General features: G+C 36.0%; 1 non-coding gene across 1 annotated transcript; it reads left to right on the plus strand.

Moving 5' to 3' along the window:
- Positions 1 to 20771: 20771 nt before the first annotated feature.
- Positions 20772 to 20889, plus strand: LOC138692320 (U5 spliceosomal RNA). The gene has a single exon (XR_011330069.1). It is a non-coding gene; the product is annotated as a U5 spliceosomal RNA (small nuclear RNA).
- Positions 20890 to 23181: the final 2292 nt, after the last annotated feature.

Consider the following 23181-nt stretch of genomic DNA (forward strand, 5'->3'; position numbering starts at 1 on the left):
ACAATTTCAAAACTCTTAGCCATAATGGCATCAATTTTTTTGCAGATGATAGTATTCTAGGCATGTTTATGTACTGTAATTTAAAATTCATAAATTTTGGACGAAAACTGAAGAAGTTTTAAAAATCACAAAAGCGTTGCTTCAAAAAAAATGTAGGCTATGCGGGGAAGAATGTAGATTTGTCTCCAAATTTTTGACGTGAATACGTCTATACTTTGGGGTTCAGTGCAAGGATGCCATCCCAGAAAGTCGACCGAAACATTTTGAGGCCAGTTTTGTGACGCCTATAATTTCTAAACTAAACGACATATTCGAATGAAGTAAATGGGGATAGACAGATGGATGATAAATGTATCCAATGTGACTTTGAATTGGAGCGAGTGACATTATCAAGCGATATATGGGAGGGGGAAAGTTGATAACCGAATTGGCAGGTCGCGCGGCAGCGAAGGTAATGCAACTCGTAGCGATAGAACGTTCGCAGTGATGTCAAACGATTTGTAATGAAGCAGGCTACAATCTCAATTGAGGAATAATCAGCAATCAACAAGTTGAATTGAAAAATTTGCTAGTGAATTTCCCTGAAGACAAGCTCAAATAGGCGAATGAATCTCAAATAGGAGCGGGCATGTAACCAAGGGTAGCAAACGATAAATCATGGTTATTGCTATAGAAACGGAAATGTTTACTTATTGCATAGAAAATGACCTCTTCCAGGATTTCCAGCACAACGAAGATATACCGGGTTTTCAAGCTATCAGGAAAGAAGAGATGCTGATCATCACTGCTGACATTGACCTTTTGACCTTAAAAGTTAGTATCAGCGACGAATTTATACATAAAATGGTCATTGTCTCTCCGATACGGTTTATTCATATTTTTTTCACTGCCCGATGTCCACGTTTCAGCTTCATAGAAAAATATATTTTGTAGTAATGAGTAGAAATAGATTTTTTTGTTTCAAATTCTTTCTGCTCATAACATAGTACCGAATTTAGTATTCGTATTATTGTTCTTCCTTCACTTATTCTTTTTTCCGTGTCAGATACACTTTTTCCATCCGCCTTTAATATTGAACACAAATATTTCTTCATTTACAATCTCTAGTTTTCGTCAAAATGGTCCTCACTGATACCATGTATGGTGGGTCCCTATCACCACGGCATGGCGCGTCCTCAGGTTGCGGATAGAGGAGACAGCCTCCAATATGGAGGGTAGCTGCGAATATATTGAATAAGCAGTCGTGGACAGCCGATAAGGGGTGGTCCTCCAGCTTGGGGGTTGGGCAAAGGGCTAACAACCCATCACCGTAAAAAACAGCTTGTTACGAATCCCTATAATAAGCCTCGGAATAGGACTGATTATAGAGACTGGATTAATCTTGCACAGGATAGGGACCGCTGGCGGGCTTATGTGAGGGCGGCAATGAACCTTCGGGTTCCTTAAAAGCCATTTGTAAGTAAGTAAGTAAGTAAGTAAGGTCCTCACTGATAAATATTCCATTTTTTATTTTAATTTAAGTTCACTCTCCAAATTTTGTACTTATCAATTCTTGTCGTTTAGTCAACTGTTCGAAGACACTTCTGAATCTCACTAGTGATATCAAGAAGGCACCACTTATGAGGCAACTAGGCCAGAATATAATGGGTAGGGTGGCTAGTTCCTTTCCCCCTCCATTGCATACATAGCCGATTAGCTACATCAGCGGTCGTCAGCACAGAACACGCTCGAACTAGCGTCTCTTACCCGCGGATAAGAGACTGCACTATGGTGCACCGTAGCTGCTGGCGGGTATGCTCTATCCCTCTCTGCCTGCATACGACGATGGATTTGATGTTGCTCCGAATACTTTTTACCCATTTCAGCGAGTGCTGACGACCACTGAGCTACATGTTACACTAATCAGACTTCATATGCATACGAACAATTGTTCTTCCTCAGACACATATCATTTTATTATTATTATTATTATTATTATTATTATTATTATTATTACTATTATCATCTCATATTTTTTTCAGCGAAGGGCATGTCTTTCACTGAAAACTAAGCATTCTCCAATCTTTCCTCTTTTCTGCTTTCCTTTTAGTTTCCATATATATCGTACTGTCATCTATCATCTGGTATCTTCTTCTGCCCAGAACTCTACTCCCGTTCACCATTCCTTACACTGCATTCTTCAATAGGCAGTTTCTTTTAAGCCAGTGACCCAGCCAATTCCCTTTTCTCTTCCTGATCAGTTTCAACATCATTTTTACTTCACATACTCTTTCTAGCACAGCTTAGTTTCTTATTCTGTCTGTCCATTTCACACACTTCATTCTCCTCATATCTACATTTTAAATGCTTCTAGTCGTTTCTCTTCACTTCGTCGTAATGTCCATGTTTCTGCCCAATACAATACCACACTCCACACAAAGCACTTCACTAGTCTCTTGCTTCTTTTTCCAAAGGTCAACAGAAGATGCTTCTATAAAAAGCGTCCCTTGCCATTGATATCCACCTAATGACTTCCTGGCAGCAGTTCATGTTACTGAGTATAATAGTCTACACCCAATGTATTTGAATCTGTTGTTGTTGTTATTATTATTATTATTATTATTATTATTATTATTATTATTTCTGTCATACATTAGACTTGAACGCCACTGACACACATGAAGTTTAATAATACTGTGATTATGGACCATGTCAGTTGTTTCTGCCGACCATGATACAGTTTTGCATTAGCAGCAGATTCATATTGATGTCACAATAGCAGCTAATAAGTAGAATATTGTAATCTGTAATTTAGATAGGAAATTATGCCAACTGATGAATGCAATACAATACATGTTGCCTTGACAACGGACTTTGATTATGATGATAATTATGATTTTGATTCATATGAACAAGGAAGGGTATAAGAGGACTAGTGTAATGCATAACGTTGAAAATTATCTGCACAAAATGAACAAAAATAAGTATGAAACAACACAAATATACAGAGAGAGAGAATTAAAAAGTGGAGTCTTCCAAATCTCGTTTCAAAATCTGAACGAGCCAAAGGGATACGAGTAAATCGTGCGACAATATGTTTATCTACCGATTCGTCTGGAATGGCTTCAAATCCATGTACTGCTCAATATCTGGTTTGATTTTTTTTTCGAAAAAATTTCACGCTGTAATGTGAATATCAGATGAACCCATGACCTCATTTCGCCATTTACAATCTTGCTAAATAACCTAGTAGTTGAAACAGCGTTGTTAATTAAATAATTAAAAACAGGATGATTAACATCGATAGACTATGCCACCACAGTACAACACGTTGAGACGGTGTCGGGTGAAGTTCCTGGGATATATATATATATATATATATATATATATATATATATATATATATACATGATTTCTATTAATATAAATCTAAATTATTTAAATATATATTATTCATATAAAATATATTTATGCTAAATCTAGCTCAGTCGGTAGAGTGTTGGCGCGCTAAGCCAAAAGTCCCGGGATAGATACCCGAATCCGGAACAATTTTTCCCTTGAAATTATTCAAATCTGCTTCACAGGGAGCTTTACCTGATAGTTTTCTTAATATGAGCCGTTCAGAGCAAAAGTGGTGTAAGTCAAAATTTGGTACTGAGGTTTCAAGTAAAAATTCTGTAAAATACGGCGCAAAGTAGCAATTAATATGTCCGTGCTATCCACTAACTACCAGTATTTTAAATAAATTTAATATTAATTGCTACTTTGCGCTGTATTTTACAGAATATTTACTTTAACCCTCTTTACCCATTTTTGACTTACACCACTTCTGCTCTCAACGGCTCATATATACCTTACTGTAGGTACGTTAACAGAAAACCACGATTTCATGTCAGACAGAATTTGTGTGCACGCGATGTGAGTTTCTGACGCCTTGTCAGCCCACTCGAGGTATGTGGATATAAATGGAAACATTGAGACAGTGTCGGGTGAAGTTCCTGGGTACCTCAGTTGGTAGAGCGTTAGCCCTGTCAGCCAAAGGTCCCGGGCTCGATACCCGGCTGCGGAACAATTTTTTCCTTGAAATTATTCAAGTCGGCTTCAAAGGGAGCTTTACCTGAAAGCTAGATTTGCATAAAACTAATTTTATTACCTCAACTAGACCTTCTTTTGTGACCCAGGTAGCACGTCCTCTAGTCATGCGCACTGCCTCCTTTCTGGAACTTGTAAAATATCTGTGCAACAAAACTTTTTTCAAAGACTGTACATATACAGTCCCCCTACATTTAATTTATTAACTTTTAAAGTCTTTTTTTTTTAACTTTTAGAGTATTTTTATATAAATGTAAGCACATATTACTGGTGATTTTTCAGCTATATTTGGGTCATCAGCATCCTCCCGCTAGTAATAGACTTATTTTACATCAGTAATTTCAATTATAAGATACCGCCTTTTGATAGCTCATTGCTAGAGTCCAAGCTTATCTATCCTTTGTCTTCAGACCCTGCTGAAAAGTTGTTCCTCTGTATGTGACCAAGTGTTCAAATAACTATCTTTGGGGTAATTCTCCTTCTCCCTTCTGGAACAAAGTCTTCGTCAACACGAGGGGAAGGGTGGGAAGTCTGAGTCAAATTCAGCTCAGTCACGGAAGTTTTATGGCTGGGAGCTCAAGCAGAGAAAACCCAGTCTTGGGCCTTTTGCAGGCCCGGGCAACTCCGTAAACTTGTCGACCCTAGCGCCGTCTGATGTGATGGTCGAGGTAATTAGTAATCGATACACTGCGTTAAGCAATCTGTTTTTATCTCGAAACTTCTTCCTCCCTATCTACCCTAAATCCATCATTTCCGTCACCCTACGGGGAGTAACAGGGGTCGGGGACCTTCGTTACGAAGACACTAACACGTCGCTTATATGCCTTCATACTTCAGACAGGATTAATTCCCTGTAGCGGCATTGCATCATTAAACATGATCACAGACCGGGGACGATCTCTATTGAAAGGCCGTACATGTAAAACTTTATGAAACTGTTATGAAGTGTAAACTATCTATTTTATCTTCTTATTCTGATAGATTTACTACAGCTCTTCACTTAATAGTACTAACCCCTTTTCTTCTCTTTTTTCTTGTGTACCAGACTTCATGATCACCTTGTACAGACGTGGACAGATTATTAACAAAATTGACGATTGTTATGATAATTCTGTTTACAAAATTTGACTTTTCAATTTACACTACAGTTAACAATTTTGCCTATTTCCATCATTACAGTAGACAGAAATATGCATAAATGTCAACTGTAGTTTAAATTGAAGAGTCAAGAGTTGTAAAAATATATAATAAAAATCTTCAATTTTGCTAATAATTTGTAAATTAGCAAAAATGTCAACTGCATTCAAGAGTCAAATTTTGTAAAAATATAAAACAAAAATCTTCAGTTTTGCTAATAATTTGGAAAAATCCAAAATGTCAACTGCAGTCCAAATTGAAGAATCGAATTTTGTAAAAATATACAATAAAAACCTTCAGTTTTGCTAATAATTTGTAAATATGCAAAAATATCAAATGTAGTCCAAATTGAGGAGTTATATTTTGAAAAATATACAATACAAATCTTCAATTTGGCTAATTATTTGGAAATACACAAAAATGTCAACTGAAGTCTAAATTGAAGAATCATATTTTGTAAAAATATATTAAAAAATCTTCAATTTTGCTAATAATTTGTCCACGTCGTTAGTTTGCTATATCTATTACTAATAATAAATTTGTAAGTGAAATTTTTCTGGTAATTTTCGATTTTCCAAAAATAATTGGTGTTAACATGTATAATTAATCATCCTGAAACCGAAAATCGCTTTTTTTAAATTTTTGTTTGTATGTATGTATGTCTGTCTGGATGTTTGTTACCTTTTCACGCGATAATGGCTGAACGGATTTCAATGAAAATTGGAACATAAATTAAGTTCGTTGTAACTTAGATTTTAGGCTATATGACATTCAAAATACTTTATTTGAAAGGGGGGTTATAAGGGGGCCTGAATTAAATAAATCGAAATATCTCTCTTATTATTGATTTTTGTGATAAATATTACATAACAAAAGTTTCTTTAAACATTATTTCCGATAAGTTTTATTCCAGGCAAAATTTTGATAGGACTGATATTTAAGGATATACAAGAGTTTTTAAATAACAATACAATACATTTTCAACGCCCCCTCAGATTATAGCGTCGTTGTTCTGTAATTCCTATGTGCAAAATATAAAATTTTTCAGTAGGAAGAAAAAACATATTTATTCATTCTATGGCAGTAGTACATAGGAGGTCGTTAATTCTTACATTTTCGAAAGAAAGAAATATAATTACATATAGGAGATTGTATTATTTGCTGTATAACTATTTAAGTTATTTAATAGAGCAAAAATATGAAAATCGATGTCACAAAGGAGTTATTGCAGGAACGACATCGATGGCTATAATGAAATTAAAACAAATGACTCCGTCTATTTAAGGCGGCCTTGACGTTTATCAGTATTAATATACAGAGAATATTAAATTTGTCTGTTTGTATGAAGTAATCTCAGAAGCTAATTTGGATAATTCCTTCACTATTTGAAATTTGTAGTTTCTCTAGATGGATGTAATACTACATATAAGGAATGAGGTAAGATGAAAATAGATCTTTACGCACAGAAAAATTATCTTCGTACACAATCCACTCTATTAATTTGGAGTGATTTATTAAAGATGCATTCAAGACCAATTTAGAAAAATGTTAAACGGAATATCGTTGCATCAAAAACGGATGTTCTCTGAACCAAATGATCATATTTTAATTATTTGCATGTAATAACAAATAAGATATATGTTAAAGGAATTATCATTGCACCAAATGAGTAGTCTCTGGACCAAAATGATCGCATTTTAATTACTTAAATACAATTTAAATTAAGTAACATATTAAACTATTTACCCTTCTATCAAACACGAATGTCCCTGGGGCAGATGTCCTATTTTAATGATGTAATTACATTATATTTATTTCTAATTTCTAACGAGTGCAGCGGAGCGCACGGGTACGGCTAGTTATAAATATATAAATACTTTATTTTATAAATATACAGAGTGAGTCAGCCAGGGCTAGACCGTCGTCAGCAGAAAGTCGTATGCGCAGTAACTGCTACGCTATCGCAGAGATCAGACCTCTTGCTCGCGTACGTTTCGTGTTTAGTTACGTAAACATGTTCACTCGGTGAGGGTGCAGCTGTATACATACATTTAGAGTGCAGTAATGTGTCAATTATGAAATATAGCCTTGAATAACGAGTGTTTATTTACGACAATTTTGTGAAATACGAAACTTTGAGAACAGTTGTAACAAATTTCCGTCAGTCGTTCCCTGATTCGCCAGAGCCTTTTAAAGCAATGATTTACAATTTAGTGAAGAAATTGGATCAGTATTGGGTAAGAAGCGAACATGTGTGAAGCGTGTTCTCACTGCGGAGATGTTAGATGAAATTGGCCACCGACTAGAAGGAAGTTCGACATCATCTCGCCGTGTAGCTCAGCAGGTAGGGGTGTCACAGTCTTCAGTGATAAGAGATACGAAACAGTTAAAATTAAAACCGTACAAAAATTACAAAATTCGTGTAGTTTAGAGGTTAACGGAACCCGATTATCAGAGCAGACTTAGGTTTTGCGCGTGGTTCCAGCAGTCAGTGTATGATGGACTACTTGACCCCACCTTAATTTTTTATAGTGACGAAGCATGATTACACCTCAGTGGCTAAAAGTAAAGTTTACACGAATAATTCACTTGAGGAACTAATATATCCGGCACGAAATTCGAGCCATTTTGGAGAAGAAAGGAGCTGTACAGCCTGCCAGATATCACATTGCCTTTTACTCTTCCATAAATGTAATGCATATCAGCAAGTTGCGAGGAAAGTTTCAAGACTTAATCAGTCAAAATATCATTTACGATGCCAACTGGCTTATACCATGTTTATGAGAAATCACCAACGTTTACAGGAACGGTCGTCTGCAACAAAAATTCAAAAGGATGGCCTTGAGTTCGATTCTAGCTGGTTACATTGACTAACATATCTAGGTTTGTAATTACTAAACAAAACATTTCCAAACATAGGTTCCTATATGAAAGTTGTTCATTTTATCCCCTTCATCATCCCTAAGAGTTTGTAATACAGTCACTCAATCACCCTGTATATCAGGTAATTTTACATAATCAGTCGCAATCCTTAAAACTGAACATAAATGACTTCTATCAGTCGATTCTTTAGCCTAGATTTGTTAAGTTTCGTGAAAGAAGATAACTGTTTACGCCTATACATACTGCCGAATACTGATATTATTTCTGATATTTTTTATTATTATTTAAAATAAAAATAAAAAAAAATTGATGAAATTGAGGATATTGTGATAACTTAAATGCTCTTTACTTTTAAGCATAAGGTATTAAATCTGTACTCCCATACCACGTCTAGCATAATACTGCAGGTAGGAGAGGGATAGCAGGGGAGGCAAGGTTTGTACGCGTGTTGTTGCCGGAACGAAATTGAAGAGCAGCACGTAATAGGACGGGATGACATCGCTGGCATAAACTATAAATATAAACCAATAAAATAATATACTACGTCTGTATAGATATTATGTCCTAGAATTGTAAATAAAATAATAATGATACAGGGACATCATTTTATTTTTACTAACATTTCTAATATTAACCTGGCTATACCTTTGGATTAACGGTTGAGAACTGGAAACATTGTTTGCTACCCCCTTCCACGTCCGAGTTTCGATGATACTGGCGTAAAATACAAACAAATCACTTTACTAGGTATAGGAAGAAATATTAGAATTTTGAGTTTGATAATATTCATTATGTTTTTGTTTAATCAAAATACAGTACTGTATTAACAATAAGTGTCTTTACTCACGAACTGAGCTATCCATTCGGACGTATTTATTATGTAGTGTACGTTATACTTTTTACAGCACATTAGCATACAATATAGAGAACGAAGTTAAATTGAAAAATAATCATAATATGGGTATTCAAACACTATTTTGAAAATGGTGGCCGTTCATTTCGATACAGGCTTCAGTTATTTTGTGCATATTATCGCACTATAGACTATTGTACCTAATTCCAATTACCAGTTTCGTCCTTCGTACTAGTAACTCATGTTGAAATAATTCTGTACCTACTCTATAAAAGAATACCTTACGTATTGTAAATTAAATCTTCACTTCTGCCCGATCCGAAAAGATAAAATTACTGAGACATGTTATCTACTGTTCGTCCAACTGGTTTTGTCACAGGGTCGTAGAAAAGAGGGAAATCACGTGACAGTTAATTAACGAGGCCCTTTTATTTAAGTTATCTTAAACAGTTGTATAATATTACGTAGACGTCCAATTCCTAACAGAAACTAATGTTTTCAGAAAAGAGCTAAGACAGCCCAGCCACTAGCCTTTACAGAGGGGCGAGTAGAAGCAAGTGGGGGAAACCGGGATGCAACATAGGCAAATGGACGACAGTACCTGTGCGAGAATATGATTCAATATTGAAAGCTCTTTCGTCACTGGAAAAAGCGAGCGTATTTCGGAACGTACTATACTCACTAACTCAGTACTGTTTGTGTTTACTATGACCGTAAGGCGACTATGACTGTATATGCTTGGTTCTGTGTTGAGAACGGTTGAAAGTTTACTAGTAGAGGGGGTGGGTGTGAAGTACATTCAAAAACTCAGGTACTATAAAAATTGGAGTAAAAATAAAATGAAGTCCCTGTACTAGTTTACATGCTGAAGCTGAGTTGTTACACCAGTTTCTGTCTATCGATGTTGAGTAAGGCTGTATGATGAATCGGGATATGTAATAAATCGCGTATCACCACACTGATAAATGTACTGTCGGTGACTCAGGAGAAGACGAGAGCGGACTGAGGAGGAAGGGATGTGAACAGATAACGTACGAAAACACGTGCAATATTTGTACTGCAGTAAGCGGAAACATTAGGTCTCCTTCTGTTCAACTTAGCTTTAATTTCCATATGCACTGTTACTCATGTTTCCTGCACGAGTAATAACCTGGCTACTGGGATGCTTATCTGAGCGATGTTTATAATAATCAGCAGCGATAGTCAAGAAGGTCACATTCTTTCCGTTCGTCTTCTCCTGAGCAACGGACAGTAACTGGATTACTCGGCTGAAATCTGTCCAGTGTTGCCAACACATAAATTATATTCCCGTCAGTCTAATACCTGGAGATCCGTCAGAATCCGTCAAAAGACAAAGATCCATTCAATATATACAAAATACAAATAAAAAGCAAATTTTGACACAATTTACTGACCAATCTTGATTAAAATAATAATTCGTCAATCTTTGACTTGATTACGAGGAAATCTGAAACAGGGGATTCTTTGACATGGTCCGGCACAGGCAGGGCTATTCAAAGAAAAAGTAAAATCCCCCAAAAATTAAACACTTAAAATGACAGCAGATAAAAAAGTCAAAAGACGATGTAAATCGTAAATTCCGCCAGAAAATCCGTCTACCGTCAAAGCCATTCTTTTCCCGTCCGCTACGCTGAAATTCCGTCAGTTTTGACGGAATTTCCGTCCAGTTGGCAATACTGAATCTGTCCCATTCACAATCAATGCCGCCAACTAGTTTTGCTTGCTTTCGGTGGGAGTTTAGCCTAGATCATATATGTAACATATACGTCGGGGTTATAGGCTTTGAGGTTAACAACTTTTGTCAGATTTACTACGCTGCCATCTAGTTTTTACATAAGGAGTCACGTCATAATACCCATTTGAATTGCATTAGCGGCTGTGCTGCCATCTCGTGTTCGTTTACGGCGGACGGGTGGCGATCCTGGCGGTTGTTCTCTTCAAAGTGCTGCCGATTTTAACGTACCGAGGAGTTATCTGTTACATATATGATCTAGGGTTAAAGTCTACTTTTCGACGTGGAAGTTCATACCCTAGACATTAGACGTGTGGGATTTAAGATCCTGTGAACAATCTCAAGAAAAGGTTATTAAGTAGGAAATGTGGCTAGGAAAAACTTTGACATTTTATGAGCCCTGTTTTTACATGAAAGAAAATAAAGTGAAAAAAGAACGTATAAGTTACTTTCGATGTTGTTGCTAGAGATGATAGATAAGCGTTTCAATACTGGGTATCGGTGAAGACTAAACTTCTGATAATTTCTTTATTCTACAACGAGGAAATCAATTCCGTGGGCCCGCTTGTGCCACTATTGCAGAATCACATCTGAGCGCGAGACCTGGATACAATGTCTCTCTCTGAGGGCCCAAGGGACGGGAATGGAAGAGATCACGCTCCCCGGATGAGAAAATGACGAGGAAACTGAGTAAGCGAGGAATGGAAGGAAAGAAAAAAGAAGAAAGTAGAAGGAAGTTACAGAGAGAGGCGAGGATACAATTACGGGCCGTGATGTATGATTTTAGGAGGTGGAAAGAAAATAGAGCCGAGCAAAGCCGTAAAAGGACGAAGGTGGGAATTACGTCGCATAGGCATGATGCGGAGACATGCGCCATCATTACCTCCTGCCCGCAATAGCTTTGTGCCACCGTGTGCCAGCAGAGGTGGTATCTGGCCTAGGACTTGCATTGAATTGCACGTCAGTTGCACAGACAGAAAAACTAACATAATAAAGACACGTTAAAAATAAGGTTAATTTTACGATCAAGTAATGCATTATCTCTAACACCGCTGGGGCTATGGGGATAGCGTGTGCGCTTCCAAACTGTTTGGTCCTACTTTCGATTACCGACGTGGGCAACGAAAGAAATATTATATTTATCTTCAGTCCACGGGAAAGGTGTTTTTCCATTGTCTTGTGATTGTCCTGTGATGTCTCTGCTGTGGCTGCGTCATTCCGATCATATTATGAGGTCTAGTGTAGTCTACGATCATATGAATCATCATCCCCTACTCGTAGTAGTGTCTAACTCTGAGAGGAGGTTAAGGAGAGAAAGAAAGGATTAAAGAAAGGAAGGATGAAAGAAAGAAAGGAAGAAAGAGGAAGAATAAAAGAAAGAAAGGATGAAAGAAAAAAAGAAAGAGAGGAAGGATTAATGAAAGAAAGAAAGGAAGAAGGAAAGACAGGAAGGATGAAGGGAAGAAAGGATGAAAGAAAGGAAGTACTGTATGAAAGAAAAAAAGGAAGGATGAAGGAAAGAAAGTAAGGATGAAAAGAAACGAAGGAAAGATGAAAAAGAAAGGAAGGATGAAAGAAAGAAAGGAAGGATGAAAGAAAGAAAGGAAAGATGAAGGAAGGAAAGGAATGATGAAAGAGAGAAAGAATGGATGAAAAAATGGAAGGAAGAATGAAAGAAAGAAAGGATGAAAGAAAGAAAGGAAGGATGAAAGAAAGGATAAAAGCAGGAATGAAAAGAAGGATGAAAAAAGAAAGGAAGGTTGAAAGAAAGAAAGGAAGGATGAAAGAAAGGATGAAATAAAGAAATGAAGGATGAAAGAAAGAAAGGAAGAATAAACGACAGAAGGAATGAAAGGAAGGATGAAAAAAGAAAGGAAGGTTGAAAGAAAGAAAGGAAGGATAGAAGAAAGAAAGAATGAAAGGAAGGATTAAAAAAGAAAGGATGAAAGAAAATATGAAAGGAAGAAAGAGTGAAATAGTGAAAAGATGAAAGACTGAAAGAAAAAACGAAAAGAAGAATGGATGAAAGGGTAAAAGGAAGAAAGGATAAAGGAGTGAAAGAAATTATAAAAGGGTGAAAGAAAGGATGAAGGGGTGAATGAAAGAGAATATGAAAGGAAGAAAGGAGGAGTCCACACCTGTGGAGTAACAGTTAGCGCGTCTGACCGCAAACCAGGTGGCCCGGGTTCGAATTCCGGTCGGGGCAAGTTATTTGGTTGAGGTTTTTCCTGGGGTTTTCCCTTAACCCAATATGAGCAAATGCTAGGTAACTATCGGTGCTGGATCCCGGATTCATTTCACCGGTATTATCACCTTCATTCCATTCAGACGCTAAATAACCTGAGATGTTGATATAGCATCGTAAAATAACCCACTACGAAAAGAAATGAGGAAGGAATGAAAGAAATAAAAGATGAAAAGGTGAAAGAGAGAAAGGATGAAAAAAGAAAGTATGAAAGGAAGAAAGGATAAGAAGATGAAATATAGTAAGGTTGAATGGATGGAAGGAAGAAGGTATAAAAGTTGAAAGGGGAAAGGAAGAAAGAATCATAGGGAGAAAGTGTGAAAGAAAAGATAAAAGAGGGACCAACAGAAATGTGTGGGAGAAATCGGGACGCGACGTAACCAAGCGGACACAGTACCTGTGAGAAAATATAATTCAATATCGAATGCACTTCATTCATTGGAAAATACGACTGTATTTCTGGAACATACTATACTCACTTACTCAATACAGTGTTGCCATACCTACTGATTTAGCAGGAGATTTCCTGTTTTTCCATTGAATCTACTGCTGTACTGATTTTTTTTTGTCAAAAGTCCGAATTTCTCCTTTCTTTTTGGCAAGCTGCAGTCACCTAGTTCTACGCCCGGATTTTCAATTCATTAGTTTAGTACACATATAATTATTATGTCACCATGTCTTATTTTTGCATCTTATACATAAGTCAAACAATGTTTTCATTTGTCTCCCTGCTCCTAACTCGTTAGCGTCACCACAATGATGCTTACAAGAAGCAAGGTGCCGCTTCTCGGTTGGAGTCAAGCGGCAGATTATATCACCACACAGCACACTGCAGATAAAGACCATGTTTTATACACTTGGCTCAGAGTTATATCCCTCTCCAATCCACTCGATAGTCTAAACATAATTACTATCATCATCATCATCATCATCATCATCATCATCATCATCATCATCATCATCATCATCCTGCTTAGCTGGGCACATGCCTCTCAAGAGGGCGATCACAACATAAGATTCAAGGACACGGACATCTTGAGCATGACGACGCACTTCTTCCCCCGTCTACATAGAGAAGCGATCGAAATACATAAACATAACAACAACTTTAATCGCAAGGAAGAAGGCGTAAAGCTAAACAAGTGTTGGTACCCGGTCCTAAACAGAACAGATAAGAAGCCACTACAACAAAAGGACGGAACCCAGAACGGGAGCAGCGAACAAAGCGGCGCGGACCGCAGCGACAACAGGCCTCGGCCCGCGAGCCGCACTATAAATACGCCCGCACAACCAGACACAGGATCCCCCCCGTATGTTGTAGCTAATCAGTTACGTCCATTTTCGGCTTACCCACTAGAAATTTCTAGCGCTCCTTCACTGGGGCGGCGAAACCCGAAGTGAGACAAGTGGCCAAGAGGCTTGGAGCTCACATATTCAGTTTTTCACAGCCCCAACTCCCCCCTTGCAAAAAGGACGTGTTTTCACGTACCTTTAAAGTTTCTCCTCCCACTTCCCCGCACTCATTCATTCATTCAGTGGACAAATGTCGGGATGAGCCCTAAAAGAAATGGGCCACGGACCTGCATTCACTTCCCCAGACATTGGTGACGGCTCAAGATTAATGATTGTTCACATCGAACTCGGGCCCTGGCAGGGTTCAATCGTCCCCTTGTACAGATCACTGGAGTCATCAAGGAGCCAATTGGCTGGTCTCCTGATCTGAGAAAAATCATCAAAGCGCCAATTGGCTATTGTAAGATTAATCCCTACGCGTTCGAATCTTCAAACAGCCAAACTGGCTATCACCGTTTCGTGCCTAAACTTCTCCTCCATCGCGTCTCTCCTCCGGATCAGGTCGCTGTACTTCTGTCCCTCCTCCCCCCCCCCGTATGTTGTAGCTAATCAGTTACGTCCATTTTCGGCTTACCCACTGGAAATTTCTAGCGCTCCTTCACTGGGGCGGCGAAACCCGAAGTGAGACAAGTGGCCAAGAGGCTTGGAGCTCACATATTCAGTTTTTCACAGCCCCAACTCCCCCCTTGCAAAAAGGACGTGTTTTCACGTACCTTTAAAGTTTCTCCTCCCACTTCCCCCCACTCATCCATTCATTCATTCATTCAGACACAGGATCAGTTGCTTCAGGTACGCCGAGAAGAGTCTTGCGACCTCGGATACCACTCCACTGAAGATGTCTGCCGCAGTTGCAGACGAAACGTCTGGTATAAAACCAACTAATAGACCACGGCCTCTCAGCCCGGAAAATGAATCTACATTTATTTCATTATTGTTTTGGGGACCCAGGGAACAGAAGAAAACCGAAACTTATTGAGTAGTGAAGTTTGTTTCTGATTGTGTGCACGTGAAACAGTGAGAGAGTGAAGTGTAGGTAATTGTGTTACATATCTTGCACAGTGATCTTTTAAAATGAGTGAAGAAGAAAAGTAAATACTCCCAGAATATGATAGCCTATCAGAGTGGGAAAATGATGAACAGTTTAAAGGGTAGTTATGCAAAAGCAAGAAAAGGGATAATTTTTTGTCTGTTACAGTTGCAGCTAATGCAGTACTGTATTTAAATATCACCTTTAAAATAAATCTTGTTCTATCGAAAATCGTTTATGATTACAGACGTGGACAGATTATAAGCAAAATTGAAGATTTATATATATTTTTACAAAATATGATTCTTCAATTCAGACTGCAGTTGATATTTTTGCGTATTTCCAAATTATTAGCAAAATTGAAGATTTATATTGTATATTTTTAGAAAATTTGACTCTTCAATTTGGACTACATTTGATATTTTTGCATATTTACACATTATTAGCAAAACTGAAGATTTTTACTATATATTTTTACCAAAGTCGAGTCTTCAATTTGGACTACAGTTCACATTTTGGATATTTCCAAATAATTAGCAAAACTGTAGATTTTTATTATATATTTTGACAAAATTTGACTCTTCAATTTAGACTGCAGTAGACATTTTTGCATATTTACCAATTTTTAGCAAAATTAAAGATTTTTATTACATATTCTTACAAAAATTGGCTCTTCAATTTAAACTACAGTTGACATTTTTGCATTGTTGTCTACTATAATGATAGAAATATGAAAAATTGTCAACTGTAGTGTAAATTGAAAAGTCAAATTTTGTAAACAGAATTATCATAAAAATCGTCAATTTTGTTAATAATTTGTCCACGTCTGTATATACGAAAAACTCCTGATTAATACATTTTAATGCGAAACACTGTCAATAAGACATTGCTATGTAAAAACAAAATAGCATACGCTGAGTAGAGGTGACAATAACTAGGCCTATATTTAGCAAAATTGTTCCATTTCATTGGTTAGGGATGTGCTATATAGTAATACAACATATCATGTTTCTTATAGTACAGTGTTTCATAATAAATAATACTGTATAATACAAAGAGGAAATTCATGTTTATTAATCTACTGTAATCTCCTGTTTTTTTTTCTATGATTTTCTCCTGATTTTCGTGAGTAGGTCGTGGCAACACTGACTCAATACTGTTGACAGTCAGACGACTTTGACTGCATATGTGGCCTTGTTTCTGTGTGGAACACGGGTGGAAGTTTACTAGTAGAAGGGGTGGAGTGAAGTACATTAAAAAACTCAGGTATAATAAAAATTGAAGTAAAAATAAAATGATGTCCCTGTGTATACTGTACATAAATATTACGTGCAGAATGCAGTGGTTGGAAATAGACTGGTCAGACTCATCTCCCAGGACACCGGATGAACTGCGGGAAGTCGTGCACTGAACATGGGGAAAGGTCTCTGAAGAAGTCGACTATATGGCTGCACTAATCCGATTCTTGCCTAGCCGAATGAGATTGAGATTCGATGCTGGACGTCGCTCTGTACGATATTAAATCTCGCCGGCTAAAAGAATCCTTGTAAAGACAACATAATACTTCACATTTATTACAATAAAATTTTGAATTTCTCTGGAGATTAGAGACAAGTAAAATAAATAAAATGCGCTTGTCCAAATAAAACATTGGTACCCTACCCAAATGCAGTTCATCTAGCGTTTCAACTTTTTTCTTGAGATATTATGAATTAAAGTTGGGAGAGTGTAGAAAATAAAATCAGAGAATAAATTTATTTTTAATATTTTCGTCTTTACTTGTCATTAGCTGAGTACATTGATGTTACACCTTATTATACATTACTATATCTGGACTAACGTTTTCGCTTTAATTAAAATAACATCAGGTTCTAATCATTGTTATTTATAATGGATACTGTACTGATCCTTCTTACTTTGTGCTAATCTTTGAGAACATGGGGAATTAAAGTGAAACAAATTAAAATCATATATATTGTAGTTTATAAAGATCAATTTTATAATGTGCGCAATTATTTTATTAAAATTATGGCCTATAGTACATATAGTTTTCTATAAAAAATATTTTATAGATAAGAACTAATTTGATCAATCTTGAGTTTTGATGTTTCTGTATACCTACATTTTCTGTCACTACAACGAAGCATCAGTGTATACTCCGTGTTGCAGTCAACTTAATTCATCGGTCTCCAAGATGCTATGTCTGGTAATATCTGTACAACATTGAGTCAACGCTAAGTGGTCGTATAGGGACAGAGGTTTTTTTCTTTTTTCTTTTTTTTCTTTTTTTGCTTAACTTCAAGACAATACTAACTCATTTAAAGTTTGTGTGACTCTAGCCTGTATATATTTTCGTTTGGTTTAACTTTGTATATAGTTTGATTTTTAATTATTTTATTTGTATTTTTGGTGGTGTCGAAAACAAGGGCAGAAGACCTTAACTACACAGAATAAATAAATACAAACAAATTAATGAATATTAATTAATAAAATCATTTGAATGTGAGGAACATGATGAAATGTTTTCTTTTCGGTGACTGATCTATAGCTGTTACAAATTGAGTTAACCCTGACAGGCATTTGGGTAGGAAGTTCATTAATTCATGTAATTGGCGTTATGTAGAGATTTATGTTTATGGAAGGGGAAAGCTTAGTAAAGGCAATTTGTTTTAGTTGTCTGTAGTCGAGTTTCCGAGATTTCCGAAAAGTCTAACAACCGGTTTAATTAAAAATAGAAGCAAAAAGGTTTACTCAGTACTAAATTATAAATATAATGCCTGTGGAGGTCTATGAACTATAGAAATGTGAATAGCAGATGTTTTTAATTATTAAATATGTTTTCTGGCGCTACTTATTGAATTTAGTTGCATGTGGTTTATAAATTAAATTGTTTTCTCCACCTGGCAATCGTCGTCTATATTTTAAATGGATTAAAGCGTTATTTACATTAACTTTGTAAAGTGTGGAAGCGTTTTCAATACAGTCGTAAATTTTTAGCGTGGAAAAGTAAACAGCATTTTCAATTATGTTTTATTGTTTTAATTATAATGGAAACGTTGTTTTGTTGTACCAATGGGCTTGCGATGAAATGTTTAAAATCATGACGATACATGCCGAACCTAAAGCCATATTCCCTGGAATATTTTGTTCACCAAGGCAAATCGCTAGGGGCTCGAGCTAGTCTACGGCCGACATGTTTGTTTATGTACTGATGGTTAATCCTGAACTGGACCGCGTTTGTTTAATATTTGACAATGCAATTTATATATAAATTGTAGGAATAACGTATAAAATAAACAAATATATTTATGAAACGTGCTATTCAATCCTAGTACTTATAGATTGCATACAGGGTTGGATTCCGAAACGAATTCCCACGTATTACTGTTATCTCCCTACAAATAAGTAGATTTACACGAGATCCCAAACTCAAATATGAGAGCTGCATCTTTTTCGCTCCTGTATCACCGCGCAGAACCTCGCTACGGCAGCGATTGCATGGTCGGATTTCTATGCCGGAAAACTGTGTTCACGGTAGTACCGTTCTGATTTCACTTTTCGCATTATTTAGGCCTAAAAAAAGAAAAGAATTATTGTGATGCGGATTTTAAATTCAACTAATTGCGTAATCATAAAATTATGTTATAAATTTTTCAATCAAAGACACAACTATCTGCAAATGTTTATTTGCTACATGAATATAAGGTATACAAACGTTTTCGCCATGTGGGGCATCATCAGATATATTAAGGCCCGATTGTATAAACCATTTAATCTTAGATCAGAGGCTAAATTGATCCTTGTTTCAGCTGAACTTGGAATTTTGTGTTGTATAAAGTCTAATCTGAGATTAATTTGTCTCAAACTAAAGTCAACTTTGACTGAAGAAATTTCTCCGATTAAGTTAGATGATCCAAGTTCAGTTATTTCTTTTCTGTTTGAAATATACGAGTGACAGATTGTGCAAATAAAATATCCATTATTATTAATATTAATAGATACGATAGGTACATTTATATATATTTCTTTCAATTTCTTGCCTTAATACACAAACATTCTTATATTTTATAAGGCTCTATCGTGTTCAGCAGTATCAAATAACATAACCTATAACTATATTATGTTTATAACAACCATTAATTATTAATGGATATGATAGGTGCATTCATAAATGTTCAATTAACTGTATTACTAAACGAAAATTGTCGTTTTATAAAGCTTTATTATGTTTAGCAGTATCAAACACCATAACATGATAACAACTTGGAGAACAGTCAACCTTCTTCTTATTGTCCGCCATTATTTACATTGCAAAAAAAAACAGTGTCTCCAACAGAGTGTAATACGGAAAGTCGCCAAAAAGTAGTTGTAAAGTCGCTAGATTTCTCATTATCAACAAAGAAAGATTAAATTTTGTCACTATGGGGTGCTAAAAAGGTCACTAAATCCCTATTTAAGCAATATAAAAGTTAAAAGAAATTGTTGTTGAAAATGAGTTAAAATCGCTAGATTGGCAACACTGAACAAACCTGTATATCATGGTCCGCGCATCACGTATTTCACCTGTTTATGCGATGTTGCCAAATCCTTTTCACGTGAACTTAGATTGCATTTGAACCAAGGTAATTTGATCGCAGAAAAGTTTTATACAATAGAAGAAATGTCTGAACTCTGTTTACTTTTCGATCTTCGATCATAGTTGATCTTTAGTCAGGGAGGTTTATACAATTGGGCCTAAAATTATGTGATCTGAACTTAGATTAAATTAGATTTATGAAAAGCAAATACGAACAGTGTGTAATACATGGTGATAAAATTTCAAATATGATTAAAATTGGAATTGTGTGTAAATATAACTCATGTTATATAACGTGACATAACATGAGTTATATGTACACACAATTCCAATTTTAATCATATTTGAATTTACACTATATTGAAATTCATCATTTTATCTTATTTCTTGTTACAATTAGTATACATATAACTCATGAAATTTTATCACCATGTATTACACACTGTTCGTATTTGCTTTTATGAATCTAATTTAATCTAAGTTCAGAGCACATAATTTTAATATATCTGATGATGCCCCACAAGGCGAAAACGTTTATATACCTTATATTCATGTAGCAAATAAACATTTGCAGATAGTTGGTCTTTGATTGAAAAATTTATAACATTATTTTATGATATAACTAGACACATCTGAAATATAAAATGAACTGCAAATTAATTGCGTAATGCTCACTGATATCCTTTCCATTTTCTTATGAGGTGCCCTCGTGACAACACTTTCATTTGTTTTTGACGATATTTCTCTCGTATGATATGAACTCCTCCTTAATTTCGGTTTAGCGATGTAAGATGATGTTTTCACTGCGGTTCGCAATCATTGCAACTTGAAAATGCTTCTCACCCTGGCTTTTGCATATGCTCACAGGTAGGTTAACTCTGGTTTCCATTCAGAACGCATAAATCTTTCGCCTTTTAATAAACATTTTCTTTGAAGGGAACATTTGATGTGTTTTTAAGTAATTTGTTGTAGTGGCTGTGGTTTTTCCATAGTTTTCCTAAGGTGCTAAGACAAATATCGGGATCAGCCACGAACCTACGTCTCCTTCCTCACAAAAGTTCCGACATTTTTCAAAATTAAATCCTTCGAAATAGGGGCCTTAGATTTCGGATATTTCCTTCGGTACATGGGCGAGTTTACTCGAGTTTCATTAGCACAGTGAAAGGGCTCTGTACATTTCAGTGTGCAGTCATTTTACATCTTCTGGTGTTCCTGGTCCTGATAATGATCCAATGCAAATATAATTTGTTGCATTTATTATCTGTAGCTTTTATCGTTAATCTAAATCGTGCATAATAAACCCACATTATTGTACAGATCCAGAAAAAAAATTTGAGCCACCTGAATTTTCCAAGTTTCCGGCACGGAACGACGTTTTTCAAATAATATGGCTCCTTATTCTAAAATTTTATCATCTCCCTAGCATTTGTTTGTTTTTATCATCTTCCTAGTATTTGTTTCTTTGTTTGCTATCGTTGTATTTTCAATAATTGTACCTTTTAAATTGGTCATATTTATCTCATCATCCTTAATTAAAACTTTTCTATCATTTATCTTTTTTATATTATTTAGTTTATGTTATAACTTCTAGTAAATATATATGCTGAATGAGATTATGGATAGTCACGTATTAGAGATTGTTTAATATATAATGATAATTAAAATGGAATACAATTGTTTTAATAAAAGTGAAACTCACTCAACAAAATCTTCTTGATTAGCAATGTCAATAGAGTTCCATGAAGATTGTATAGTTGGCATAACTGGTAACAAGAGAACAGCTTATCATAGAGCGTATTCCGAATCTCACCGGTGAGCAATCCGATGGCATCACGGTGTTCCGAATTCCACCGATGACGTCATTGATGCTCCACCGGTGTCGCACCGGTGCCATCAACTTGCAGAGGTGGTGGCAGTCTCCATCAGCCGCCATCAGTGAATCTGATTGGTTCTTGTATAGGGCGGGAATTAGCAGACGAATAACATCGTGCATTGTTGTGTCATGTCGGTGTGTTCTGCTGTATTGTTTGTAATGAGCACAACGTAAAAACAATATGTTAATGGCTTATGAGCGAACATGTCAACGGACCAGTTATTACTACTGGTTCAAGAAATAAATTGTTTATGCTATCTTTTCTTTGAACGAGATGGGAGTACGAAAATTTCGCAAAATTTTGCTAGCGTAGCAAAGACAACAACTTGTACAGTGGCCATGACAGCATCGATCCTTCCAGCAGTTTTGTTCCTTATTTTCGCTGCAACGTGACGTCATTGATGCCACCGGACCAGTGAAATTCGGAATACGCTGATAGTGTACTACTGCCATCTAGCGGAATATTTGTAATGATGGAATAGTACAATAATACATTTTCAAGAAGTTTAGTACATATTTTAGTAAGTCAATTTTTTATTGTATTAGAGTACTTTATTTTATCTAATCTTTATATACTTTCTTCTAATCGTGTAACAGCCAATTAAATTCCACTCGAGTTTTGATTTTCTCTAGAACAATCAGCAATCCGCTCGCAGATTTATCGATAAAGTCAAAATATCTAGTGAAATTACTGTAGATGAAAACTTGCCACTTATGTATGTGACTAATATAATACTAATGTATTTTGAATAGGATTATAATAACACATATCCACTTACACTATATTCCTAAACCGCAAGAAAATTAGTTTAGCTACAGTTGGAACGTAGTATACTATACAAAAAGACTGAGGTAAGAGGATGTGAAACGTCTTGCGAGGGTTGCAGAGATGGTTTATGTAGCGTTCATTAGAGTTGTGATGTTCTTTTCTTTTCTACACCCTTCCGTAAACTAAGAACATGCTTTTATATACTGCACATATATCTTGCAGCCACGTGTAGTGCATTAAGCATTACAAGCAAAACACGAGGATATTCTTTCTACAGTACACAGAGTTCTGAAAATTTGTACGCTCATCTGAGCTACAGAGTAAGCTCCTGTAGACTTTTTCTTAAAGAACCGGAGTTCAATCAGAATTTTGTTGAATACTGAAAATACGTGGCAGGTTTGTTCGATAATTTCAATTATACAGAATAAAGTTTAAGTAATGTCATTAGTTTCAGGGGATTATTGTTTCAAATATTTCAAAGAAAAAAGTTTAATACAATTTTTGCCGTTTTTGCTTCATTTTAGAGACTATTACACTCTTACTACGTCATACTACTTTTGACCAATAAAACGGTACGAAAGGGCGTATTTCAACCAATCATGGCTGCTTATCGCACAATTTTATCGCGTCCCTAGCATTTG

This window comes from Periplaneta americana, chromosome 16 (genome assembly GCF_040183065.1).
Source record: "Periplaneta americana isolate PAMFEO1 chromosome 16, P.americana_PAMFEO1_priV1, whole genome shotgun sequence".
NCBI classification, from domain to species: domain Eukaryota; kingdom Metazoa; phylum Arthropoda; class Insecta; order Blattodea; family Blattidae; genus Periplaneta; species Periplaneta americana.